This window comes from Pantherophis guttatus, chromosome 4, assembly GCF_059756535.1.
Source record: "Pantherophis guttatus breed Tessera chromosome 4, ASM5975653v1, whole genome shotgun sequence".
NCBI lineage: Eukaryota > Metazoa > Chordata > Lepidosauria > Squamata > Colubridae > Pantherophis > Pantherophis guttatus.
In genome coordinates, this window is record NC_142066.1 from 35,750,189 (window position 1) to 35,763,612 (window position 13,424).

The following is a 13,424-nucleotide window of genomic DNA, read 5'->3' on the forward strand; positions in this document are numbered from 1 at the left end:
TTGGAAGCTCACAGAAAGTGACATCAAACATCTGAAAATAATTGGCAGAATTGGATAATGTAGATTTCTTTCAAGAACTTTTGCCCTGGTTGCTAGATCTTCATGGGTTGAAAGCTCTCCTTTTGAGACCAAAGGATACTTTTCTGATACCTCTATCAATGCCTTTCCCTTTGTATCTATAATCTGATCAATTTTTAATATTTTGCCAGTAAAATATGTGTGCCACCCACATATTATGGAAATGTAGAAAGTTAGCACCTAGCCCTCTCCTAGAAGAGTGAAATGTTTTGGGAAATGTTAAGGAAGGCAGAAAATTGTATTGCCTTGGATGATAAAAGAAGAAACATGTTTTAAAGAAAACACCTTCCTGTCCCCAACAGATATTTGGTGCCATTCAGAGAATGAGGTGGCTGGATAGAGTCACTGAAGCAGTAGGTGTGAGCTTAAATGGACTCCAGAGGATGGTAGAGGACAGGAAGACCTGGAGGAACGTTTTCCATAAAGTTGCAATGGGTTGGACATGACTTCACAACTAACAACAAAAAGAAAGACTGGGCCAGCCTATCTACAAAACAAAAGACCTTCAGCTCCAGGATGATGGGATTATTCTTCAGGACAAAGCCATTCAGCCACAATAGGAACTGCACAACAAGCAACTTCATTGCATCACACAGCAAGCTTTAACCAGACAATCTCAACTATGACTCCTGCGTAGCCCCATGGGAGTCTGACAGCATCCAATATAATACATATTATTGCACAGGAACAGGAAGCTCAAGTTCAAAGCCCAATAGTGGGTATAAATACCTCTCTCTCTCAACTCCATGTGGTCAGCTGCACCAGGACCATGTGCTTGATGGTTCTGCTTCATTAAACCATCTTTCCAATCAGCCTCTATTTTTCCAGTGTCTTTCTTCCCACTTGGAACTGAACCAGATGGACATTTCTTCCAACAATAGGAAGCTTTCCTTGACTAACAAGCAAATATTGGAGAATGTAACACCAGACATGTCACTGGAAGGCAAAAATCACAAACAATTTACTTTGGCCATGTCATGTGGGGGAATTAATTGAGAAAGCAATTATGTTTAGAAAAGTTAATGGTAAAAGGAAACCAGGACATCAAGGAATATGGTGCTTGGACACCATTAAAACTGACATCAGACAGAGAAGAGAACAACTCAAAGAAGTAGTACAAGATCAGAAGATGTGGAGAGGCCCATGATCTCATCCAGAATTGGGCACAACTGAATGGGTAAAATCATTATCGGCAAATCCAGGAGACTTTTGCTGAGAGGAAGTCACAAGGAAGTTGTGAAATGTTCCTGACAATTTATTCAGGCATCATGCTCATTTATTAATATCTTATTAGCACTGTTACTTACAGAGAAAAATTTGATGTACATTAATGTTACTATAGATTCTATATTTGAATATACAAATATTCAAATTTAAATGTGAAATGCTGCAGCATTAGTTTGTTATGCATTTTAAAAAATCTAATTGTAATGATTTTTTTCCAGACAACTTTCAGTTGACTTCCTTGTCATTTGTCACTGGAATGTGAGACAAGAGGCCATCCTACCATGACATGTCAATTTTAAGTCTCATGCTAAACTTACAGAAATTAAATGGTACAAAATGGTACATCTATCAGTTCAGACTACCTATTGGTTAAGCAAGTTATAGGCATGACTTTAAGGTCAGAGCAGTCATTTTCAAAGAAGGATTGGGCAAGGCAAATGTTTCCTTGAAGCTGAAAAATGAACAGATGTCTTATGAAAGAAACTATATTTGCTCGGTCAAGTCAACTGCTTACTGGTATAGAAACAGTGTTTGAAAGGCCATGTATGCCCAAACATTTCCCATTTTAGCTCCTCATTTAGAGGAGGAGCTACCATAGGTTTTAGAATTTGTAAGTAATTCTGAGGGCCCCTTGCTGCTCTCTGAGCTTGGTTGTTTTCTTGCAGACATTTCATTATCCAAAGCAGATAACATCATCAGTGCTAGTGATATTAGCACTAGCAATGATGATGTTACCTAGCTCAGAGAGCACTGAGGACCTGATATTTCAATGTTGAGCTACAAATATTCTCCTCTACTGGTAAGTAATTCTGTTTTATAATTCTGAAATTATGGCTATTATTCTAATAACAATGTCTCCTAAAATGGAGGAAAAATAAATTATTACATATTGTGTTCTAAAGAAAAATGTTTTCAAAATATGATAGGAAAAATCAATTTCTCAATTATTCAGCAAACAAAATACATCAAGGAAAGCTAGCATTCTGAAATTCAGCATTTATACTAGCTTTTTGAAGAAATAGCCCAGATTTGAGGAAACCATAAACTTCCATGCTGAAAGGATTTCCTTAGAACTCTCTAATTATGGATACTATATTGTACACAAATTAATATACATATTCATTCAATATATTTGTGACAGAAAAAAATCTTATTCTTCTTCAAGAAGTTTTTATCATCAATACCATATACCCTTAAACTATATGATTTATTAACTAAGTTATCTGCAATTGATAGAAAATTAGGATATTTAGAAATACAGAATCAGATCCGAATGGAATATTTAGGCCATGAAGTTCAATCTTCAACTGATGAAAAGAGTGAAAATTAAATAATGCTAGACGAGTCAGAAGCCAGAAAGAATCCCTTTAGGACCTGGGCCTCTGTTATCCTGTATTATCGTTTAGGCAAGAAAAACAGAAGGTACCATATATGAGGTACCTCACTCAATAGTAGTAACTGTGAGAGGGATCTTGGAGTCCTAGTGGACAACCATTTAAAAATGAGCCAGCAGTGTGCAGCAGCTGCAAAAAAAAGCCAACACAGTTCTAGGCTGCATAGACAGAGAGGTAGAATCAAGATCATGTGAAGTGTAAATACCACTTTATATTGCCTTGGTAAGGCCACACTTGGAATATTGCATTCAGTTTTGGTTGCCATGATGTAAAAAAGATGTTGAGACTCTAGAAAGAGTGCAGAGAAGAGCAACAAAGATGATTAGGGGACTGGAGGCTAAAACATGCTGCAGGAACTGGGTATGTTTAGTTTGATGAAAAGAAGGACTGGGACAGTCCTGATAGCAGTGTTCCAATATCTCAGGGGCTGCCACAAAGAAGAGGGAGTCAAGCTATTCTCCAAAGCATGTGAGGGCAAAACAAGAAGCAATAGGTAGAAACTAATCAAGGAGAAAAGCAACCTAGAACTAAGGGGAACTTTCCTGACAGTTAATTAATCAGTGGAACAACTTGCCTCCAGAAGTTGTGAATTCTCCAACACTGGAAGTTTTTAAGATAACCATTTGTCTGATGTGGTGTAGGGTTTCTTCCTAAGCAGGGGGTTGGACTAGAAGACCTCCAAGGTCCCTTCCAACTCTGTTATTCTGTTTTCTGTTCTTACTGTTAGGAAGTTTTTCCTAGCATTCAACCAAAAGTTGCTTTTTTGAAACTTAGAAATCTTGTAATCACCCCTGTACTTTAATAATATAGAAAGCAAATCTTAAGAATCTATTTTGTATCACCCCTAAAAAAAGTGTTCCCATATTCTCAAGGGAAATGTGACCCCAGTTCCCCTTGTAGTTTTCAGTCCTCTGATCATTCTTCTTGTCCTTTTCTGAATCTGTTCCTATTTCCCTGAAGTTTTAAAAATATTGGTAGGCTGATTTTACAGCTGACATGGAGCTACAGCTTCATATGATCACATAGCTGCCAAGACCAAAATTCCCTGGATTGCACATATTTAATTATCTTTTTCTTTATAATGTTAATATGGCAGAGGCAACCATCACTGGTACCTTAGTATTTGAAACATTCCTTTAGATCATATGGTCTTTCAGCCCTGTAACAATATAATATCTTCTTTGGCCAGTAGATGGCACCAACTTTAGTTCTCAGTACTAAAATAAGTCTAGCTCAGGGATGGGTTCCAATTTTTTTTACTACCTGTTCTGTGGGCAAGGCTTATTTTGTGGGCATGGCTTGAGGGTAATGTAATTGGGTGGGCGTGGCCAACTTTTTTTTTTTTTTACTTTTAAAAGCATTTTTTCTACAACCTTAACAGGCAACTCAGCTGGGATCGCCAAAGGCTTTTAAAGACATTTTTTCCCCCTACAACCTCTTCAACTGAACAGATTGCAGAAAAAATGCTTTTAGAAGCTTCTGACAATCAGGCAAATCTGCTGGGATCGCCAGAGGCTTTAAAGGGATTTTTTTTCCCTACCTCTTCGGCTGATCCCACAATCGTCAGAGGCTTTTTTTTTTAACTTTTAAAAGCATTTTTTCAGCCAAAGAGGTTGTAGTAAAAGTGCTTTTAAAAGTAAAAAAAAACAAAGCCTCTGATGAGGTGGGTGGGGTAAGCGAGCAGCGACCAGGCTGGGGACCGGTTCAGGAGCATGGCCAGCCAAAGTTATTACCAGTTTCCCGAACTACTAAATTTTTTTTACTACTGGTTCTTGCAAACCAGTGTGAACCGGGAGCAACCCACCACTGGTCTAGCTGATTGTCAAAGTTTGATAATAAGAGCAAAATAACCCTTTTTCATTATACAATTTCTTCCAATAGTCAAAACTGTTGTGGATTTAATAAGACAAACACAACTGTTGGGTTAATCAGAGACAAATTTATATATTGCGCAATAGGTTCAAGGCTCTGTACATGAAGCGTTGAACAAAGACAGAAATTAGGTACAATGGTTTTATACCCTTCTAGACAAAGGATTCTGTTAACTCAGCAATTCATATGGTCATATATATTTATCATTTTTAATTGACATTTCCTAATTACAGAGTTTCTTTGCAAAACAGTCATAATTCTTTTTGTAGATTACTGAAGCATAGATTCAAATCATCTTTTGACGATAGACAACTTTTAACTCATGTGGATCCCCTTGACCTAACCAACCTTTAAGCTGTATGTCATTAGAATGTTCCTTTCTTCTGACAACTTAGAGGCCTCCTAGAGGAACCAAAAGGATTTTGGCTGAGTTGTACTTTTTCCAGCCGGATGCATTGCTTTTTAGAATAGAGTGAATAGAAAGTTATCCAGTGGTCATCTATCAGAGCCCGCTTCATTACATTATTCCCCCCTCTGAAAGTTTTTCAATGCAGAAACTTTCACTATTCTCATATAAGTTTAACTTCTTAGTATACAAGGTTCCAATAAACAAATCTACCATATATAGGGTCTAACAAAAGATAATTAATAAAAGTAAAGGATAGGTAGTTCTTTATTGTTTTTGTTTTTTTTTACTCTCTTGATTCTTGGGGAGATTCTCTACCTCTTTCTACAGGTTCCATTTCCTCATATGGGTCTGCCTCAGAATCTTTATGTTCTCCCACAGGATAGGGACCAAGTTGATTAAGAAAATGTTCTGTCAAAGCTAGTTCCTTTTCAACTTGAATCTCCTTTACTGCTCTTATTGATAGCTGTTTCAGCATAGGGATTGCACAAGGAATAAAAGCTAGGCCTGCCACAGCCATATTAATCCACCCGGATCCAGGCAACCAAGAAAACCACATGTCAGTTGTTTATAACCTCTGACCTATCTTGGAAGCCCTATCTTGCAATTCCTTGGCAATTTCTCTGACCACACCTGATTTGTTACATGTTCCTGTCCAGTTTGTTGGTAAACACAAATATGCATCCTTTCCACATAAGAAGATTTATGGAAAAGGCATGCGCTCAGTAGTTCCTTGCATTAGTCCAGACCCCTAAGTCCCTGCCACAAACATTCCTGCCAGTGGTTGCAATGGGACTTCCAGTGAGGGGTCCTTCTGTTTATCTCTGAGAATTGGTCTTTCAAAAAACATATCGAGAGATAGAAAAAGGAGGTGGAAAAAGGATACACAAACCTAATTTGGACTTCAAGTTGAACCAGAGCGGAAATTCTGAAGGTTGAAATGGTCTTGGACAGATTCCATCCACCCCACTTTCCCTTCTTAAAGTTTATTTCTGGTAGCCTTTGTTCTAACCCAGAGTTGTGGTTTGACAGGAACAGCATGATAAGATGCAGGGCTAGCAGATAAACATAAGCAGCAGTTCTGACCTAGGGTAGGGTCATACTGTTCAACAAGATCTTGACTTTATTCCAAAATCCGTGATATATAGTCTCCTCTATGCAATTGTTGTAGAGGCCCATTTTCCTTATCTATTCCCCCCTCAGCTGGGAATGTCAATAGTGCAACCTTAAGTGGTGGAGTTGACTAAGGTCAAAGTAAGAACCCCGTGCATAGACAATGCGTTTTTAGCGGTAGCGAACTTGACCTAAAGTGTCTCTACTTGGGGAATCAATGTTCATCTTATGTTCACTTGAGAGTCCTAGTGCGAATAATGTCCAAAGCCATAAACAAATCATAATCAACCATGGTGTGAAGCTCACTACGTCAGGGAGAGGGTTAGTGGTGTATGTGGTTTGGGAAACAGGAGTAGCAATAAAAATCCTAGGTCTACCACAAAAACATTCTTTATTTATTTATTTATTTATTTATTTATTTATTTATTTATTTATTTATTTATTTATTAGATTTCTATACCGCCCTACTCCCGAAGGACTCAGGGTGGTGCACAGCCAAACAATAAAAACACATACAATACAAAATTTAAAAAATAGAATAAAATCAAATTAAATAATTTTGGCCCCGACAAATTTAAAACCCCACACTTATATATGTAAAACAAAATTACTAGCAAGATTAAAAAAACAAGTACCCACAAAACGCACTCCCAAACTTCTAATAACATTAGCATGTGTAAGAAAGTGTTATATTAAAGCTAATAATATGTATATGTACAATGTGAAGGCAGTTGTCCTCTTTACAAATCTTCCACCGTGCGTTGAGAATCAGCTTCCGGAGTGATTCAGGAAGGCTGATGATCACCACCGTGCGTAGAGAGCCCATTGCCGGTAGGACTCAGCAGGGTGTATTAAACTTCCGCACCAATGGTCTGTCAGTTTTTTGTTACCTGGTATCAGTCTCATCCAGTGGATCCAGGATCGTCCTCCTAAGATCTTAAAAACACAATTACAAAACCAATACATCTGGGCGAGTGCGTAAAGGAATCCGAGCAGTTGTAGTCCTTTTCAGTTGGGAAACAGCATAGGCAACCACTGAATCCTAAGAAAGAAAAAATACAAAAATAGTCCAGATGATGAAGAACGCTATTCCCACTGGTGGCTGGATCCTTTGGATCATCAACTTCAATGGATTTCCTTGATGAGATTGGGCCCGTTCACTTGGGGTCTAACTTCCATCCAGTTTGGATTAACATCCAATCATCGTGGTGGAATTTGTGGACTAGAAACTTCAAAGGTGATGTTTGGGCTAATAGTCCTTGTTTCCTAAAAACTTCAAAATATCTGGACAGGTTATACACATATTGTTTCAATACTTTGTCTCTGGTTTCCAAGGAAGTAATGCATATGCTTCCTGTAGTGAAAACTATTCCAAACAATAGTTCATATGATGATAATCTGTCTAGGTTGGGTAAAACTCTTGACACCACTGTTGCTGTAGCATTACTGCAGATAAAAGCTCCAACCCACATTTGTTTATAATTGATGTTACTAAAGGATATATCCCAATACAACCATAGCTTAGTTTAAAAGTTCATGTACAATAGCTTGAAGTCCCCAATGACTCCACCCATATTTTGCCAAATGATGTCCAGAGACTAAGGGTTACAATGCATTAAGCAATAGCTGTCATAAAGTCAGCTTATTGCCCCCCACAAACTGGGTCCTCAATTCACCTACCTTAGAAAGGATGGAAGGCTGAGTCAACCTTGAGCCTGGTGAGATTCGAATTTACAGTAATTGCAGACAGCTGGTGTTAAATTACAATGCATTTATCCACTGAGCTATCCAGGCTCCCTGTCCATAGAGCTTAATTTAATGAATACAATTCAAAGGCTTGAGCAGACCAATTTCGAGGCAATTTGTCTCCAGGGGGTGTCCTTCCAAATCAGGTCTCGTTTTTGTATGGAAACCAATTATTTCAACACCATAATGTTCTCATCCAAGGTGATCCATTGATCTGGTGTTGGTTAAGAACTGTGCTTGATTCAAATTGTGAACTGTAGGTAAAATCAAATCTGTCTGCTGCATTAAAATTGTTTTATTTTTGTTTAGAATCTTGAATCAGATAACCACCACTGAAGAATAGTTCTGACTTGATGTGGGGTGCTTACAATGAGGGCTCCCCAAAGGTCAATTTCCTACTTTCTGAGCCAACACCCCTCATGCAATTCAGTGTGTGTGTGTGTGTGTGTGTGTGTGTGTGTGTGCCTACAAAGAGACCGAATGGCTTTTCCAAATTTGGCAAACCCAATACAGGAGCCCTGGTTAAAGCCTGTTTCAAATTTTCAAGGCTTCCTCTTTCATGTCCCTCCCATTTCAAACTCCAAGGTCCAGATTCAATTAATTTTGCATAGAATTATCTTAATTCTTGCTTGTTTATAGATGGAGGCAGAGACGCCACCCCTCCTTTCTATCAGGAGTGATTTTTTTTTCTGGGGAGGGGGGTCTTTCCCTTTAAAGATTGCTGAAAGGCAGAGCTTTCCCTTCCTGAATTCAAAACTCCTGGAATCAGTTTTATTGTTCCTAGTAAGGCAAGCAAGAAACAAACACATCTTTTATTCTTTCTTTTGTTTTGGAAAATAAGGCAGCGTCTCAGTTTCTTAATGGCCCATTGGTAAAGGTGGGGGCTGAACTCTGCCTGAGTTTCTGCTTATTTTCTTTAGGGGAATTTTCTTGTGCTTTTAATATTGAGCTTCTCAATTCTTCCAACACTCCCTTCACTGATTAAGTATATTCAAATGCTTTGTTCACTTAATCTGATCTCTGTCAATGAAAAGCACCACTTCTCTACTGAAGTGAACAAAAACAAGCACACTCTCGAGGCAGAATCCAACACCCTAGACAAAAATGCCACTGAATCTCTCCCACCACACATCGCAATTTCCAACTCATCTCTGTGACAATTCCCAAAAAGGCAGCAGCTTATGCTGCTGACAAACAAACAAACAAATAAACAACAGACAAACAAAGAACAAACATGCCATCTGTTAAGTATGCAAAATGCACATAGACATAAAAACATTAAGAACAAACAATCTAAATGAGGTATTTTGAATCAATGCTCTGAAATATATTTGGATCAAACTTTAGCCTCAATTCTCTGCCTTTAGTAAAATGCAAGTCAGATTTAAAAAATCTTTCAAAATCATTTCTTTGAGATAGAATAAAAATAAGAATAAAAATAATTTTATTTCTATACCACCCTTCTCCCGAAGGACTCAAGGCGGTGTACAGCCTATTTTGTTTAAAAAAAACAAGACAAACACCAATTTAAAATAATTAAAAATATTAAATGGATTCGGCTCAATTTAAAACCCAAGAAATTTAAAACATCCAATTTAAAATTATGTTGCTAACCCAGCCTGGCGAAACAACAGGATTCTGAGTACAGGTTTAATGAAGCGTTTTTAAACCTCCAAAAATTTCCAGAAAAGATAAAATCAAAATTGTATTCAGAGCAGAAAAGCTTTCATATGCAAATTAAAGAGACCAGCAGCAAACAGCATTAGCCGATCACCCACTTCTCCCTCCTTTCTCTAGCTGGTTCTCTGAGAGAAAAAAAAATTGTTAAAGGAACAAAGACTCATAGCCCCCCCTCTTGTGCCTCTCACCTCCCAGGAAAAAGGAGGGGGTGAGAGAAAGGAAAAAAGTTAAAAGAAACTGTTTTTCTCCTACAAAGGAAAAAAAGGGGGGGAGAGGGAAAAAAATGTTGTACCGCACGCAAGGAAGCACGCCTCGCTTCCCTCTTCCATTCAGCATTCTTACAACAAAGCAACACAGTATTATTACTATACTAACATTAGTATTTCTCTAATTTCTCACTTTATCAACACACAGGCTTTTCATATTTGTACTGCAATCAGACCTTGTTTAAACCAATTTCACATACAAAAAATCCCACCATTACAATCATCTCAAATATCTCCCACAGCCTCAAGCACAAATCTACTTTTCTGGCAGCCACACATATCACAATCAATGGCACACGGCTTGCAGTAAAAAAATTAATGAGCAATGTCGTAGAAGCAACTATCTTGACAGGACCTTTCAAAGGTGAGGATGTCCTCATTCCTCACATTCCTATGATTCCAACGGATATGCCATTTCAATTTAAGAGATTGCAATTCCCAATTTGATTGGCCTTTGCAATCACCATCAACAAAGCTCAGGGCCAATCTTTAGAATTCTGCGGTTTAGATCTACACACGGATTGTTTCTCACATGGACAATTATATGTCGCATGTTCTAGAGTCGGAAAACCAGACAATCTCTATATCTACACACACTATGGAACAACAAAATATATTGTATACCCACAAGCATTGTGCAATTAAACATATTAGAAATGTGCACTTTCTCTTTCCTTTTCCATTTAACCAGACTGAGCCACAGCAATTCACCAGCAATTCACCAGTTAGACCACCCTCCCCACCCCCTGGATATGCTTTCGGGGTGCGGGGGGGGGAAGCGACCTATAAACATCACCAACCCCAGTCGCCAGAAAAGGACCATTTTTTTCTCCATCACCAGCTGGATAAGCATGGCTGGGTGGAGTGTCATGTGATGAAAGTCAGTGACATCGAGTTGCCCATGCCCACCAAATGTTCTTGGAGAGTTTGGTACTTCAGCCTCTCTCTTTTAGCCCAGTGGAACCACCAGACTGGGCCACAGCAACGTGTGGCTGGGTACAGCTAGTCTCTAATAAAATGGAACTTTGAGGAACTGCTGGCCTCAGAGTCTTCCTTGATTGTGGGTATTATCTGGAACCCTGACACTTGAAAGAATGTAATGAAAGGAAAAGTAACAACATTTTTTTAGTAGTTACAGAGTTAGCAAATTTGTGACCATATAAAAATCTCTGGCAGTCTCTCTCTCTCCCCCCCTCCCCCTCCCTCTCTCTCCCTCTCCTGGTTAGCATAAGAAATAAGAAAATTTAATTGGCAATATCCATCACCCTCAATGTTTACAGTATTAAGTAACACATTAGTACACTTTTAAAGTTACATTTACATTTAATAAATAAATGAAAATGTTTATGTTACTATTCTCCACCTAATGATGAATGGAGAGAGGGAGAGAGGGGGAGGGAGGGAGGGAGGGAGAAAGTGGGGGGAAGGAGAGAGATGTTTCAAAAGCAGAACTAAAGCGTGGGTTTTGTGATGTTATGCCACAATGCAGCTTTTGTCATTTTTGCATCATTACAGTTTGTATAAAAACATTGTATCTATGATGTGGCTTAAAATGCACAACATAGTTTCTATTTGAGGATAGAATTAAAAGACAGTGAGACATATTTTAGTTATGTATTATCTGCATACAGACAGGAGGTTGAACAACTAGCCTCGTGGTGTGACCGGAACAATCTGGAACTGAACACACTCAAAACCATAAAAATGGTGGTAGACTTTAGGAGAAACCCTTCCATATTTCCACCTTTCACAATACTAGACAACACGGTATCAACAGTAGAGATCTTCACATTTCTAGGTTCTACCATATTGCAAGATCTAAAATGGACAGCTAACATCAAAAATGTCATCAAAAAAGCACAACAAAGAATGTTCTTTCTACGCCAACTCAGAAAGCTCAAACTGCCCAAAGAGCTGATGATACAGTTCTACAGAGGAATTATTGAGTCTGTCATCTGCACCACTATAACTGTCTGGTTTGTCTCTGCAACCCAAGAAGAAGACATAGACTTCATAGGATAATTAGAACTGCAGAAAAAACAGTTGCTACCAACCTGCCTTCCATTGAGGACCTGTATACTGCACAAGTCAAAAAGAGGGCTGTGAAAACATTTACAGACCCCTCACATCCTGGACATAAACTGTTTCAACTCCTACCCTCAAAATGACACTATAGAGCACTGCACACCAGAACTCTAGACACAAGAACAGTTTTTTTCTGAACACCATCACTCTGCTAAACAAATAATTCCCTCAACATTGTCAAACTATTTACTAAGTCTGCACTACTATTAATCTTCTCATCATTCCCACCATTCTTCTCTTTCCACTTATGACTGTATGACTGTAACTTAGTTGCTTGTATCCTTATGATTTATATTGATATTGCTCCTGATTGCTTATTTGTACCTTATGACTATCATTAAGTGACCTTATGATTCTTGATGAACATATCTTTTATTTTATGTACACTGAGAGCATATGCACCAAGACAAATTCCTTCTGGGTCCAATCACACTTGGCCAATAAAAATTCTATTCTATTCTATTCTAATAAACTTTGTGGTTAATGTATAACTTATGTCTCTTGTTTATCTTGCCAAAGTACAGTTTTATCTTTCACTTATATCTTATAATTCTTGTAATTAAGAAGAAACAAAGATCAAATTCAGTTCTTATGTGCATAAACAGAACATTTCCAGCTTTCTTCCATGAAAGGTATGAAATTTCTTGCCTTTTAAAAAGATACAATTTAAAATGAATGAGCAGGGTTTTTAAAAGTGAGAGTAAATTTTGCATTATTCTAACCCAATGTCATAATGTAATAAATTAAAGAGACTGTTTTCATAATTTCTTGTTTCTCTTCCAAATTATATGGAATTTAATTGGCAGATTATACAATTAAATAGTAGCAGTTGGTATAATCAGTGGTGAGATTCAAGTAATTTAACAACTGGTTCTCTGCCCTAATGGTTTCTTCCAACAACCAATTTGCCAAACTGCTCAGAAAGTTAACAACCGGTTCTCCCGAAGCCAGTGCGAACTGGCTGAATCCCACCACTGGGTATAATACTGAATACATAGCTGAAATTGTTAAATTTACATAATTGAAGGTAAAATTTATTATGGAATATTTCTTAGGACATTATTAATGTCATATTTTTTGAACATTAATAAATCATAAAGATTTAATCTAGCAAAGATTAAACATTTCTAAGTCCTGATATATTGAAGAAGAATATTAAACACATGGCTAAATTTGCTCAGTTGAAATAAATTTGATTTAAAACTTTCAGATTTACTTGGTTAATGATTTCCATAACAACAGATATGAGAACTATATGTGAATGCATCCAATTTAGTATCATTTACAAGAGATAAATGTATACTTTTTATTGTATTCAAAAAACTCCAGTGAACTAAAAGTAACAAAAAGGGGGTATTTTCAAATATCACAGATATTACAGTTTTCTTATATGTAATTAAATAGCTGGAAACAACTGAATTTTAAACAGTGTTTAAATTAAAAAAACACTATTAAATCTGTTTTTTGATTGTCTGATATTTCTTATTTAATGTTGAGTAATATTAAAAAGGGAAGTCAAAATTCTTATTTATATTTCTGACTGTATCTCAAAAAGTA